The sequence below is a fragment of the Sciurus vulgaris genome, assembly GCF_902686455.1.
Source record: "Sciurus vulgaris genome assembly, chromosome: 14".
Lineage (NCBI taxonomy): Eukaryota > Metazoa > Chordata > Mammalia > Rodentia > Sciuridae > Sciurus > Sciurus vulgaris.
This window is the reverse complement of record NC_136475.1, coordinates 6,309,595-6,320,958: the sequence shown is the minus strand read 5'-3', so window position 1 is coordinate 6,320,958 and position 11,364 is coordinate 6,309,595.

Sequence of the window (11,364 nt, the reverse complement as noted above, 5' to 3'; positions counted from 1 at the left end):
ATTCCTTGCATTGTGAGGAGCTTTAGAACTTCCAGGTAGGCTCCCATGAAGTCTCTCATGGCAAATAGGACCTGCGGGATGGTTGGGACGGTGGTCAATTCATCAGCCAGCATCTCCTAGGCCCTGGGACTGGGGCAGTTGGGACAACCAGGGCTCTCCCAGTAGAAACCATACTCTACACTTAAGTGCACAGGGGGGCACACAGGCACCTGAAAACTGCCCCTCTCTGTCCTGCAAGGGTGTCAGGAGCCTTGGTGGGCTTTTCCTGTGAACTCACAAACCACCAACACACAGGGCTGTCACTCACTGTGAGGTATTTTTTATTCTGAAGACCTGCCTTTTCCCATATCTTTTTAAATACATGGTTTCTTCTTACAAATATCACTTGAGATTTTATCCTTTGCAATAAGATGATTCTTCAAATCATCCGTATAGTCCTGCTGTAATTTTTTTTTTTTTTAACCTTCTATCACGTTTTTACTTTCCCCCCAGCCTTGGAGAAGGATGCAGGAGACTGTTTTCTGGATCAATTGACGACTCCAGGTGCGGGCGTCATCCCCACCTCCTATCCCCATCCTGACACCTTCTCCTTTTGGCACTGGAACAGCTGGGTTGTGGGTGGAGATCCCAGTTTTCTTGGCACAGAGCTCTCTGAGGTTTTTTTCCTTGTGGCTCCTTCAGGAAGAGGGACTGTTCCTCTTCTGCATTCCCTCTGTTGATTTCCCAAGAGCAGTGGGCCGACCCGGACACTTAGGGCTATCAACAATTATGCTGGGTTGATGGGCACAAACGGAGATGCTCTTGGACCACCTGAGGCGGATGCTCTCAGGCAGAGCTGTGCAGGAACCCGGCCACCTTTGACATTGCCTGGAACTTTTCTAAAAGGAGTTCGACTGCTTTGGGAATGTCTGCTAGTTATTTTCCTTCTTTTTTGTTTTCTTAGAAATGCTTAGGGCTTACGGCAGTTCTTCCTAGAACCCCCGGGATACATGCTATCATTCTTATCATGCAACAGCCCTTGATGTGAGATCGTTGGCTTCACACAGTTTAAGTGCAGGAGACGCCTTAGTGACTCGAAGGCCACTGTTGACACCAGGTCTCCAGGGCTTTGGAACCTGCTCTGCTGAGGTTCGATACTGTTGAAGAGCAGCTCCTTGTTTTTCCTTCCCCCCAGGAACCACCATCTACTCTCTGTTTCCACCAGCTTTACTGGCTGAGGTACCTTGTCTTGAAGGGAAATCGTGCAGTATTTACTTGGTCATCTGTGACTGGCCTATTTCACTTAGCATAACGTCCTCCAGGTTCACCTGGGTTGTCCCCAAAGGCAGGCTTTTCTCTTTGCTCAGGTTTCATGGAATCCCAATGTCCGCATATCCCACCTTTTCTTTACCCGCCCCAATGGGCATTTAGGTCGTTTCCATAACGTGGCTATTGTGCATAAGGCCACATGAACTTGTGGTGCAGAATGGACTAATGGTGTTGACAGAAGACCTGAGGCCGTGAAAGTCCTAGAGGAAAACAGGGGAAATCTTCATGATCAGATTTCTTGGACTTGACAAAACGCAGGAGGAACAAATGCCAAACTAGCCAACTGAGGCTAAAGTGGAAGGGAAATGCTTCCACGCAGCTATCAATTACTGAGAAAGGAGTATTAAATCATCCTACTCTGACAACTTTTTTTTTTGTGTTTTGGAAACTGAGTCTGGCTATGTTGGCCAGGCTGGCCTTGATCTGCTAGGCTCAAGCGATCCTCTTGCCTCAGGGTCCTGGGCAGCTGGAATGATAGATATGCAGCCATATTTAGCTTATGACTATGTTTTTAGTCAAATTATCTTACTACTTTTCACGGTTTGTTTAAATTACTTTTGATTCTAAATTGTTTGGTACCTTGTGTTCCCATCTGCCATGTCTTCTTTGACTGATCTTTGAACCCTGACTGATGTTTTCCCGAGTCCACTGTGGGCCACACACCATCATTTCACCATTTAACGGTCACACCTGTCTTTTTACATCTTAACATCTCTGCAGTCTCCATGTGTGCCCCTAAAGTGGACGGCGCCTTACAATATGGTGAAGCAGGTGACAGTCATGACTTGGATGTCACATGTGCAAATTGTGTTTAGATAAATGTTCCCCTTTTGATGTCTCATTCAATAAATCATCAAAAAAGCCACTTTAAAAAAATAATTATTTTATTTTATTTGTTGTAATTAGTTTTACATGACAGTAGTATGATTTATACATTTTGATAGATCATTCATAAAATGGGGTGTATTTCTCATTTTTCTGATTGTACAGGTTTCCTGGTCACATGGGTCATGCAGTCATGCATGCACATGAGGTAATAATGTCTGCTTCTCTCTACTGTCCTTCCTACCCCATGCCCTGTCCCCTCTCTTCACTCCCCTCCTCCTAATCTAAAGTAACTCTGTTCTTTCCGATGAGTCCCACTTCTTGTGAATTAGCATCCGCATATCAGAGAAAACATTTGGCCTTCGGTGTTTTGGGTTTGCTTGTTTCACTTAGCATGATATTCTCTAACTTCATCCATTCACCTGCAAATGCCAGAATTTCATTCTTCTTTAATATAATGAAAATGACTACAATACAGAATAAGGATCACATCTTAAAGGCAGTGAGAGGAAAAAAGCAAATTACATATAGGGGAAAACCAATTCAGATCTCAACTGATTTCTCAACCCAGACCCTCAAAGCCAGGAGGTCATGGAACAACATATTTCAAGCTCTGAAAGAAAATGGATGCCAACCAAGAATTTTATATCCAGCAAAATTAAGTTTCAGATTGAAGATGAAATAAAAACCTTCCCTGATAAACGTTAAAACAAATCACAATTAGAAAGCCGCACACAGAACATTCTCAACAAAATATTCCATGAGGATGAAGTGGAAAAAAGAATTGAAAACCAGCAAAGCGAGGAATACACTAAAGCGTAGTCAAAGGAGAAACTAAATCGAATTGAAAGCCAGAAAAAGCCACTTTTTGAAGGAACACGATCCCGGTTGATGTTGGCAAACCCTCTGTTGGCACCTCTTGAAGGTCAACAAACCAGCATCAGGAAAACCGTGGACAGGAGGCCAGGGCCTCCAGCCTGCTGTGGAGCACCGTGTGGGGACGAGGTGGAGAGCCCACTGCCCAGTGCCGTCCCCGTGCCCTGGTGGGCACTGGGCAGGCATCACGTGGCAGCACCCACTGGCAGCTGTGTGTGTTTGCTGGGGTCAAACCTGATGCACTGCACTGATTGTGCTGGACACCAGCATGCCTCCCAATGAGCTGCGTGCTGCTATAGTGCTAGGGAAGTGGAGACTCAGGGCGCCTGGTGCCATTTGGGTGCCTGGTACTGTTTGGGCATTTGCGGGATCCTGAACGGACTGGAAAAGCGTCACCACTTTCTCCATTCACATGATGAAACACCTGGTCTCATGGCTGAACATCTGCTCCCTGGCATGGTTTCCACACGGGAAGAAGATGTCGGGGAAAAGCCGAGGTGAGCCAGGACCCTTGGAGGAGAACTGTCCCTTGGAGGAGAGCTGTCCCTGGGAGGAGAGCTGTCCCTGGGAGGAGAGCTGTCCCTTGGAGAAGAGCTGTCCCTTGGAGGAGAACTGTCCCTGGGAGGAGAGCTGTCCCTGGGAGGAGAGCCGTCGCTTTCTGCACTCCTGAAAGGGAGCTGAGTCCATCTTCAGAGACCCGGTGTCCCCACTGGTGACCTCTCCTGGGACTTATTGGGAGGACTTCTGCTTACTGGGTCTTCTTTCTTCTGCCCCAGGAAAGGTGTTCCCTGACCCCAGGGAGCTGGCCCACTAGATGGGACATTTCCAGGCACCTGATGTGGGAGAGTCCCGCTAAGCGCTCCTGCCGCTTGGCTCGTTCCCACAGTGCTGGGGACCTGCTTGCCTCTGCCCTTGAGCAGCTCCACGCTGGCTGACCTGTGCTGCACCTGTCCTTGCTCCACCTGCAGCCTCACAGGAAGCTGCTCTCTGGGGAGAGGAGCCTCCACAGAAGACCTGCCTGAGCCGTCCCAGCACAGGGAGCTGTGAGAGAGCCAGGTGTCCCCAGGAACAAGGAGACCGGGCCACACCATGTCCCCTGAGCCCTGCTCATGCTGGGGAGCCGCTGGCTGCCATTCCGAGCCCACTGCTGTGCCCCTGGCCTGGCCACAGGTGGGGTCATTGGGGCTGGAATCAAGGGACAGCAGCGCTCCTTGAGCAGAGTTGGTGGGACCTTGCTCCCTGCACCTCACAGCAGTGCGAGGGCCAGGGAAGGACAGAAGACTCTGTTTGGAGGGAAAGTGAAAACGGGAAGACCATTCAAGAGGCCAGGCTAACCCCGCACAGAGGAGACGGGCTGTCAAGCAGCCAGAAGCAGTGCTTCTCCCAGGGACGTGCCAGCTGCAAGGCGTCCCAACACCTCCTTCTTGGAGTGGCCACTATGTTCTCACTGAGAGGTTTTGTGCTTTAAAACTCTGCACAATCAGAAATGCGACTGTGTGGACTATAACAGGAACAAGGGAGCTTCTCAACCTTGCCAAAGCGATACGAGTCCCTGTCACCTAGAAGCAGCCTCAGTTTCCAGCCTGGGTGCAGTGGTTTGTAAAAGCTTACTGGACACGACAGTCCACGTCCTTCTCACCTCTGCACTGTAGGGGACACAGACCTGGATCCACTGCCCACTCTGGGCCTGGCTGCAACCCCTCTTTAATCAAAAACACTCTTCTTTGATCCCATTGAAACATGAATCACCAGGGCGGATTCACCAGCCTGTTGCTGCTCTTGACGTTTCCTTCTGCTCTGCACCTGATGTTCTTCTCCTCACTCCACCCAAGGGGGGCAGGCCGGGACATCCTGGTGCACACCTGTTGTCCCAGCATAACTACTAAGGCCACCTTCCACCCCCACCCCGAGTCCCACATAATATGGTGAAGGATGTGCTCATGTTACTCGTGAGAAGTGGGGACATGCGGCCCAGCTGCTGTCCCCACGTCCCACTGGGGAGAGCATCCACCCTCCTCCGTTCCCTTGTGATTTCTGTTGTTGGAGGCCCAGCCTCGCATGAGGGGGCCAGGGCACTCAGAGCTGCTGGCCTGGGTGTGACTGTTGCTCTCAGGGCCTTATTCAGTGTGTTGGTTTGTAGAAAGATCCACACTGTCCAATATCAGCTCCATCTGTAACAAATTAATGAATGAGCAAAAACCAGCCTAGTCCTGTTCTCTGTTGGTGCATAGCTCCAGCGGGGAAGAGGGACAGGGTCCCTCACGCCTCCCCTCAAGCTCTAACGATTAACCTGGCAGAACCCAATCCTCGATCCCACCAACGCCATTGGTAGGGATGGATGCCACCCATGCCAGACAGGCCAAGTACCGGGGCTAAGCTTGAACTAAAGGCTAAACCCAAGGGGTACAGCAGCACTGCTGAAGGCAAATGAGCCACTGCTGGGGCAGCCGCCTCTTTGGTCCGTTGATTTAAGGTGTCATGATGTATGCTTGGGTCTGCCATCAGGGTGCATCTGTGACGAGCTCATGCCCAACTGTCACGCTGCTCTAGCCCCATTAGCCTAAAACCACCAGGGACCCAACAAAGTCAGGTTCATTGACCCACCGCCAGAAGGGAGACTGGCCACAGCATGGTGGGCCACCCCATCCAGACACAGAGCTAGGGCAGGATTCAAGGGACTGTGACAGACTTATGAAGAGGAAAGGTTGTTCTGGCTCAGGGTTCTGCAGTTCTCAGTCCATGGTCAGTTGCTTTTTGGTGACCAAGCAGCCACCATGGCAGAAGTGCATGGTGGCACAAGACTGCTCACCCACGGCTGGGGGCAAGAAGGAAAAGGGCCTATCAGCTTCAAGCAATGGCATGCGCCCTGGGAGGCTCAGGGCTCCTTCCCCAGCACACACAGAAAGAATAATGGAATGATGTAATGGGGGAAGTAAGAAGTACAGGAAAACAAATAAAGTGGCCATAAACTGTGCAAAGGCACGAGATAGAAAATGCAGAGTCAGAGGGAGTTTATTCTCATGTCCTGCTGCCTCCCAAGTCACCTCCTGAGATGTCACCTCCTGACCACAATGCTGGCATTGTGGGACATATCATGACTTGAAGGAGAAAGACATAGATGTGAATAAACTGATAATCCAGGACCGTGTTTGTCCTGGTCTGTAAAGAACGTGGCATGTCCGTGAACGTGGCTGAAGATGGCCGCGGAAAGTTACCTGGAATGGTTGTGCCGGTTCTCCGGCCTGTGAACCACGGTGAAGAATCTGTATTTCCTGCTAAGTGCCAATGGAGACACTGGGGCGTCCAGCTTCAGAAGGCCAGGGTTGGGGTTTCCCTCGTGGAGAGAACCCTGCTCCACGTGGAGGATGGATTTAACAGGAGCAGCTGACAGGCAGCAGCAGGAGGTAGATCTGCAGGCCAGGTGTGCTCTGGTGATAGCTATGGTGGTTTGATGGGGTGATGAGGGGCTTCAGGGCAGGAAGGACCAAAGGGTGAGCCCCAGGTTTCTGTCTTGAGGACCCGAGATGGAGAAGCCTGGGTGCGGAATAGGCAGCTGGGGAAGAACGAAGGGTTCCGCCTTCATCCTGGAAGTTCTGAGACAGTTCAGACTGGTAGCCCCCAAAGCAAACCTGGGGCGTCGGCAGAGTTCTGGACCAGAGATGGTTTGTTGCGTTATATCTGGAATTTAAATTCATGAGCATCCATAGTATCATCCAATGAGGTGGAAGGGAAGACTCAAGATGATTCCTGAGTAACTTCAACCCTTAGAGGTCACCTGGGGAGGAACCAGGAAATGGGAGCCAGAAGGGAAACCCAGGGAGATTGGGGAAAACCCAGAAGCAGCTTGTTACATAATGGCCAGCAGGTGAGCGTGGAGGTCGAGGACAGGACAGTCTGCGCCGAATGCAGTGTCCTGGATTAGGCAACAGAGATTCACTAGGATGGTCCAAGAAAGGCTTGGGTGGAGAAGTCAGGAGTCAGTCAGCCTGGAGTGTGCTGAGGGTGAGTGGCTTGTTAGTAATCAGGGATGAGCAAGTCGGAGTAACAGCGAACTGTCATCCTGGACGCAATCAGCAGAACTAACGTAAACGCAGGTGCCGAGCAGGGAGGAATGGACACCTTGGGAGTTAAATGGAAAAGCCAGATCGAAGAGCGCCTGGAAGCTCTTGAAAATAGAGAAGGAGCATGCTCCATGGCCTGCAACCGGCTTCCCTATTCTAAAGACAGTCTGTGTGTGCAGGAGGCGTCTGCTGGAATCTTCATCGCCACATGGTTTGTAAGGGAAACTACCCAGAAAGTGGAAACTAACTAGGAAGGAATGGCTGACAGTAGAACCATTTTGTGGGATGCTTGGCAGCAGCTCTAGAAGGATGAGATAAAGCCGTCCACACTGATACAGCTCTCTGTGCAGACACAATGCTGGTGAAGAACTGCACTGCAGAAAAACATGCAGAGTATCATACCAACTAGGGGACTGTCCGTGAGCAAGCACGCACGCACCAACACGCAGAGAGGCACACAGGAAACCACCCTGTGCATTTCCATATCCAGCGTGTGAGAAATGGACCAACCAGATCCTCGCACATGCCGGTGGTCACGGTTGGGGTGGGGAGAGGGAAACAGAATCGGAGGGAAGAAATCAGATTTAACGGATATGTTTGAATTTTATTTTATTTTTTTACAGAGTGACTGTACCCACTCATTAGTGACAGTTGACAGTTAACAGTTTTTAAAGTGAGAGGGATGAAGGAGAAGTGAAGACAGGAGGGTGAGCGGGGCCTCCAAGGGTCTCAGAGCCTGGGTCCTGACTGTGACTTTGGAACTCAAACTTCCTCTGGCAAGATAACCAGCCAGGGCGCTGAGGCCGTGGAGGGTGCCAGAACGGATGCCCAGGGCGGCCACTTGGTGGCTGCTGGTAAGAGGCGTAGACCACAGCTACCCCTTTCTGCTGGGCCTGGGTGACCCTGCCTGGGAGGAAGCAACTCATGGGCTTTCCATGGCTGTGCTCACCAACTTTCTGCTGCCATAAATTTTTATAATGGATAATCACTGAACGTCTTTATAGGGCACAGGGTGATGCTTGGGTAAATTGATGCATTTTTTAATGTCCACCTATTCCCAGAGTCACATCCCAACCATATGGCCCAGGTCGACTGTTCGGTGTTATTGTCATAATAAAGAACCTTCTGCTTGTAAGTGACTCAGCCACGTGGCCGTCGATCCATCCGTTTATCTTTGGCACGTTTGTATTTCCTTCCTTCTCATCGAAAGTGCAGGTGTTTTCTTGTCCCCCGTTCACCTTAGGTCACAGACAAAATAAACACTGACTTCTTGCCTACGTGGGAGACAAAGACTTTCAGTTTGAAGTTTGTAGATTCTTGAAAATTTTCTCTTCCAAAGAATAAAGAGAACTGGATTTGAGGAAGAAAAGAGCAGACATGGACGCAACCCAGATGAGGAAGGAAGGGTGGGAGGGGGGCTTGAGGCCGACTTGGACTTGCATCCAGGTGGCTGAGTGGAAGAGATTCAGGGGGCATCTCTGTCTCCAATCGGACTGGAGGGAGGAGGGGTAGGAATCCGCGCTCCAGAGGCTGGGACCGGATGACTGCCTACGCGTTCCTCCTGTGGCCGGCGCCTTCCGCGCTGCCTGAGTGTATGTTGGACTACCTCTCTCCATGCTGCAGACTGACAAGGATTCGCCTGGCTCCTGGTGAAGTTAGCGGACCACAATGTTTGGGAAGTGACTTCTGGTACTGGCAGAACAGACATAGTCTTCCTGGGCTTCCGCCTTCGGTTCTTAGCTTTAGATTTAAGCAAAGAGCATCACATTCCTTCACCCAGGGTTGGGATACGCAGACTCTCTGGGGTTCCATGGCCTCTTCCTCTTCTCCCTCCCACCCCCGCGTCCTTGTCCCTCTACTGGAGGCCCTGGGGCAGTGTGGGTGCCTGTCTCTTGCTGGTGCCCAGGGCCCCTGAGCTGCTGGGAAGCAAATGTTCACAAGCACGTCTGGGATGACACTGCTCTCGGACACCAGCTGCCATTCTTTCTACGGACCTCGCTATCTACCGAGCTCACATACTTGGTGATTCTGCCTACTGTGCGCCTGACGTCATTGTTACGAGTCTTTCAAGCCATCTTTAGGGTCCACTTGTGCTTAGTCCTGACCGAGCTGGAGTAAAAAGCTGCAGCAGTGAATCTGTGGGCTTCTCCGCCTGTGTGCCCACACTGAGCACGGGCATCTATGTGTGTGCGGGAGGGCTTGGGCAAAGTGCAGTCCCTCGCTGTGCTGAGCCCACTGAGAGGCTGGCGCGGACACTGGCTGGAGGCCCTCCGGAATGCTCTGGCTGTGCTTCGTTTTTGCAGCAACCCCCAGGTGGACATCCCAGCCACCTCACAGTCCCCTGGGTCACACAGACAATGGGGAGAGGGGGAGGAATGAACAGAGAAGCTCCCAAGAACCTCTCTGTGCTTCCCCACAGCATGTTCTTCGAGGGGCTCTGCAGTTCCTTTGATGCTTCTCAAAGCCGAAGCTGCCCCTGCTCTGGCTATTCAAGGTCCTGCTGGGCGCACTTCCCGGCAGGGGGAAGATGCTATTACAGGTACCACGGCATGCGAAGAGGGTTAATTGATTTCAACAGGAGTGGAAACCATATTCGGGAGGCAAGAACAGCACCAAGTCTAACACAGGGAATTGTCCCATGAAAAGGCAAAAATGTGATTTGAAAGTAAAGGAAATGATGTCTTTGCTGGGGAAGACAAGAGGCACTAAGTTCTTCAAGCAGTTTTGGGCTGCTGGGAAGACCGGGCAGGCGGATACACGGTGGCAGGAGGCACAGAGGCACAGAGGGAGAGAAGAAGCCCCGGGGTGGCCGGCAGAGAGTTTGCTTTGACACAATCGGTCTCAGTAGAGAGCAGAGCAGGGACAAGGGTTTGCATGCAGGATGACAAAAAGTGAATCCAGGGACCAGAGAGGGACCTGTGAGTTGAAGCACAGAAATGGGGACGCCTATGCAGGGTTAGTTCTCGAGTTCAGCCCTGCTGTGTGACTCGGGCTTATTTTTGCTGAGACCCTACCCTCTGAGCAACATACAGAATGCATCTCAGACTGCCCAGGTGAGGGAAGACACCTGCTCCCAACCCCTGTGGGTCAAGTTCCCCATGTGCCAAGTCCTCATGCCTGGGCCGTTAATTCAGATACCAGGCACAAAGAAGAGACAAACAGACACACATAGAGAGACAAAGGTAGGGCCAGGTGGGTACTGTCCTTGGATGGAGGACTAGGGACCCAGAGCCAGCTCAGCAAGTTTCATCTTCAAGGGGTTAATTGTGGGAGAGTTTCAGCAAAGCAGGCAATCGGAAAGACGCAGGACTGGAGAAACATTTGGATCATCTTGTTTGGCTCAGAATTCACTGTCCCTGGGAGTTGGTGCTGAACTCAAGGCCTCGACTGGTAACAGCTCTGCACTATTGTGTGGAGCTTTTTTAGGCTAGGGTCACCATAGCAACTGGGGCATCTTGACCTGTACCTTCACACAGACCGCTCCCAGCGCAAACGTAGCCATGGGAGTCAGAAGCCATGATTTGATACAAATCACCACTCTCCACACCCATGGAGCAGCCTCCACTTCCAGGGTTATGCACGTGTGAGTGCCAAGCACGTTCCTGCAAGGGTCCTCCCTGGGTGTCTTAGGAGGGCTGCTCAGTCAGGCTGCGATGAGATGCTGGAAGGTCCTGTCTTCAAAGCCAAAGGGAGGCCAACAGGCCGTGAGGTGGGACCAGAAGTCTCCCCAGTAGCCACGGGCAGAGAAGAAACAGGAAGCAGTGTCAGAAGACAGCATTGGGGATATAGCTCGCCAGACTGAGAACTCAGCAATGGGTGTAGATGGCAAGACCTGATACCGCTGCATATCGTGTGCAAAGAGAGGGCCTGGTCATCTGAGGGAGGAGGGTTTGCCGGGCCGACTGATGTCCACATTCTGCATATTCTAGAACCTGACATCCCAAATGTGCTCGGTTAGTGAATTTGCAGGCCATGTCACAGGCTATACCTGCAGAAGCGATCATGAAATGAACAACTGGCCTAAAACTACCCCGCAGAAGAAAGGGTGAAGTGGATATACCACTGCCATTCCGAAAGATAGTAAGAAGATATTCGTATGTGCTTCCACTTCTAACCACTATAAAGTCAATCAAATTCCAACTGATTTGAATAATTCTTGGAAATGTGGGTTAGTTTATACTCTTCATGGTTAATAATTAATCACTGCCAAATTACATGCTGTGTATTAAATTATTAACCAATTAGATTATGAATCCATCATGGTTATAAAGACATGTAAAATTCATATTTTACT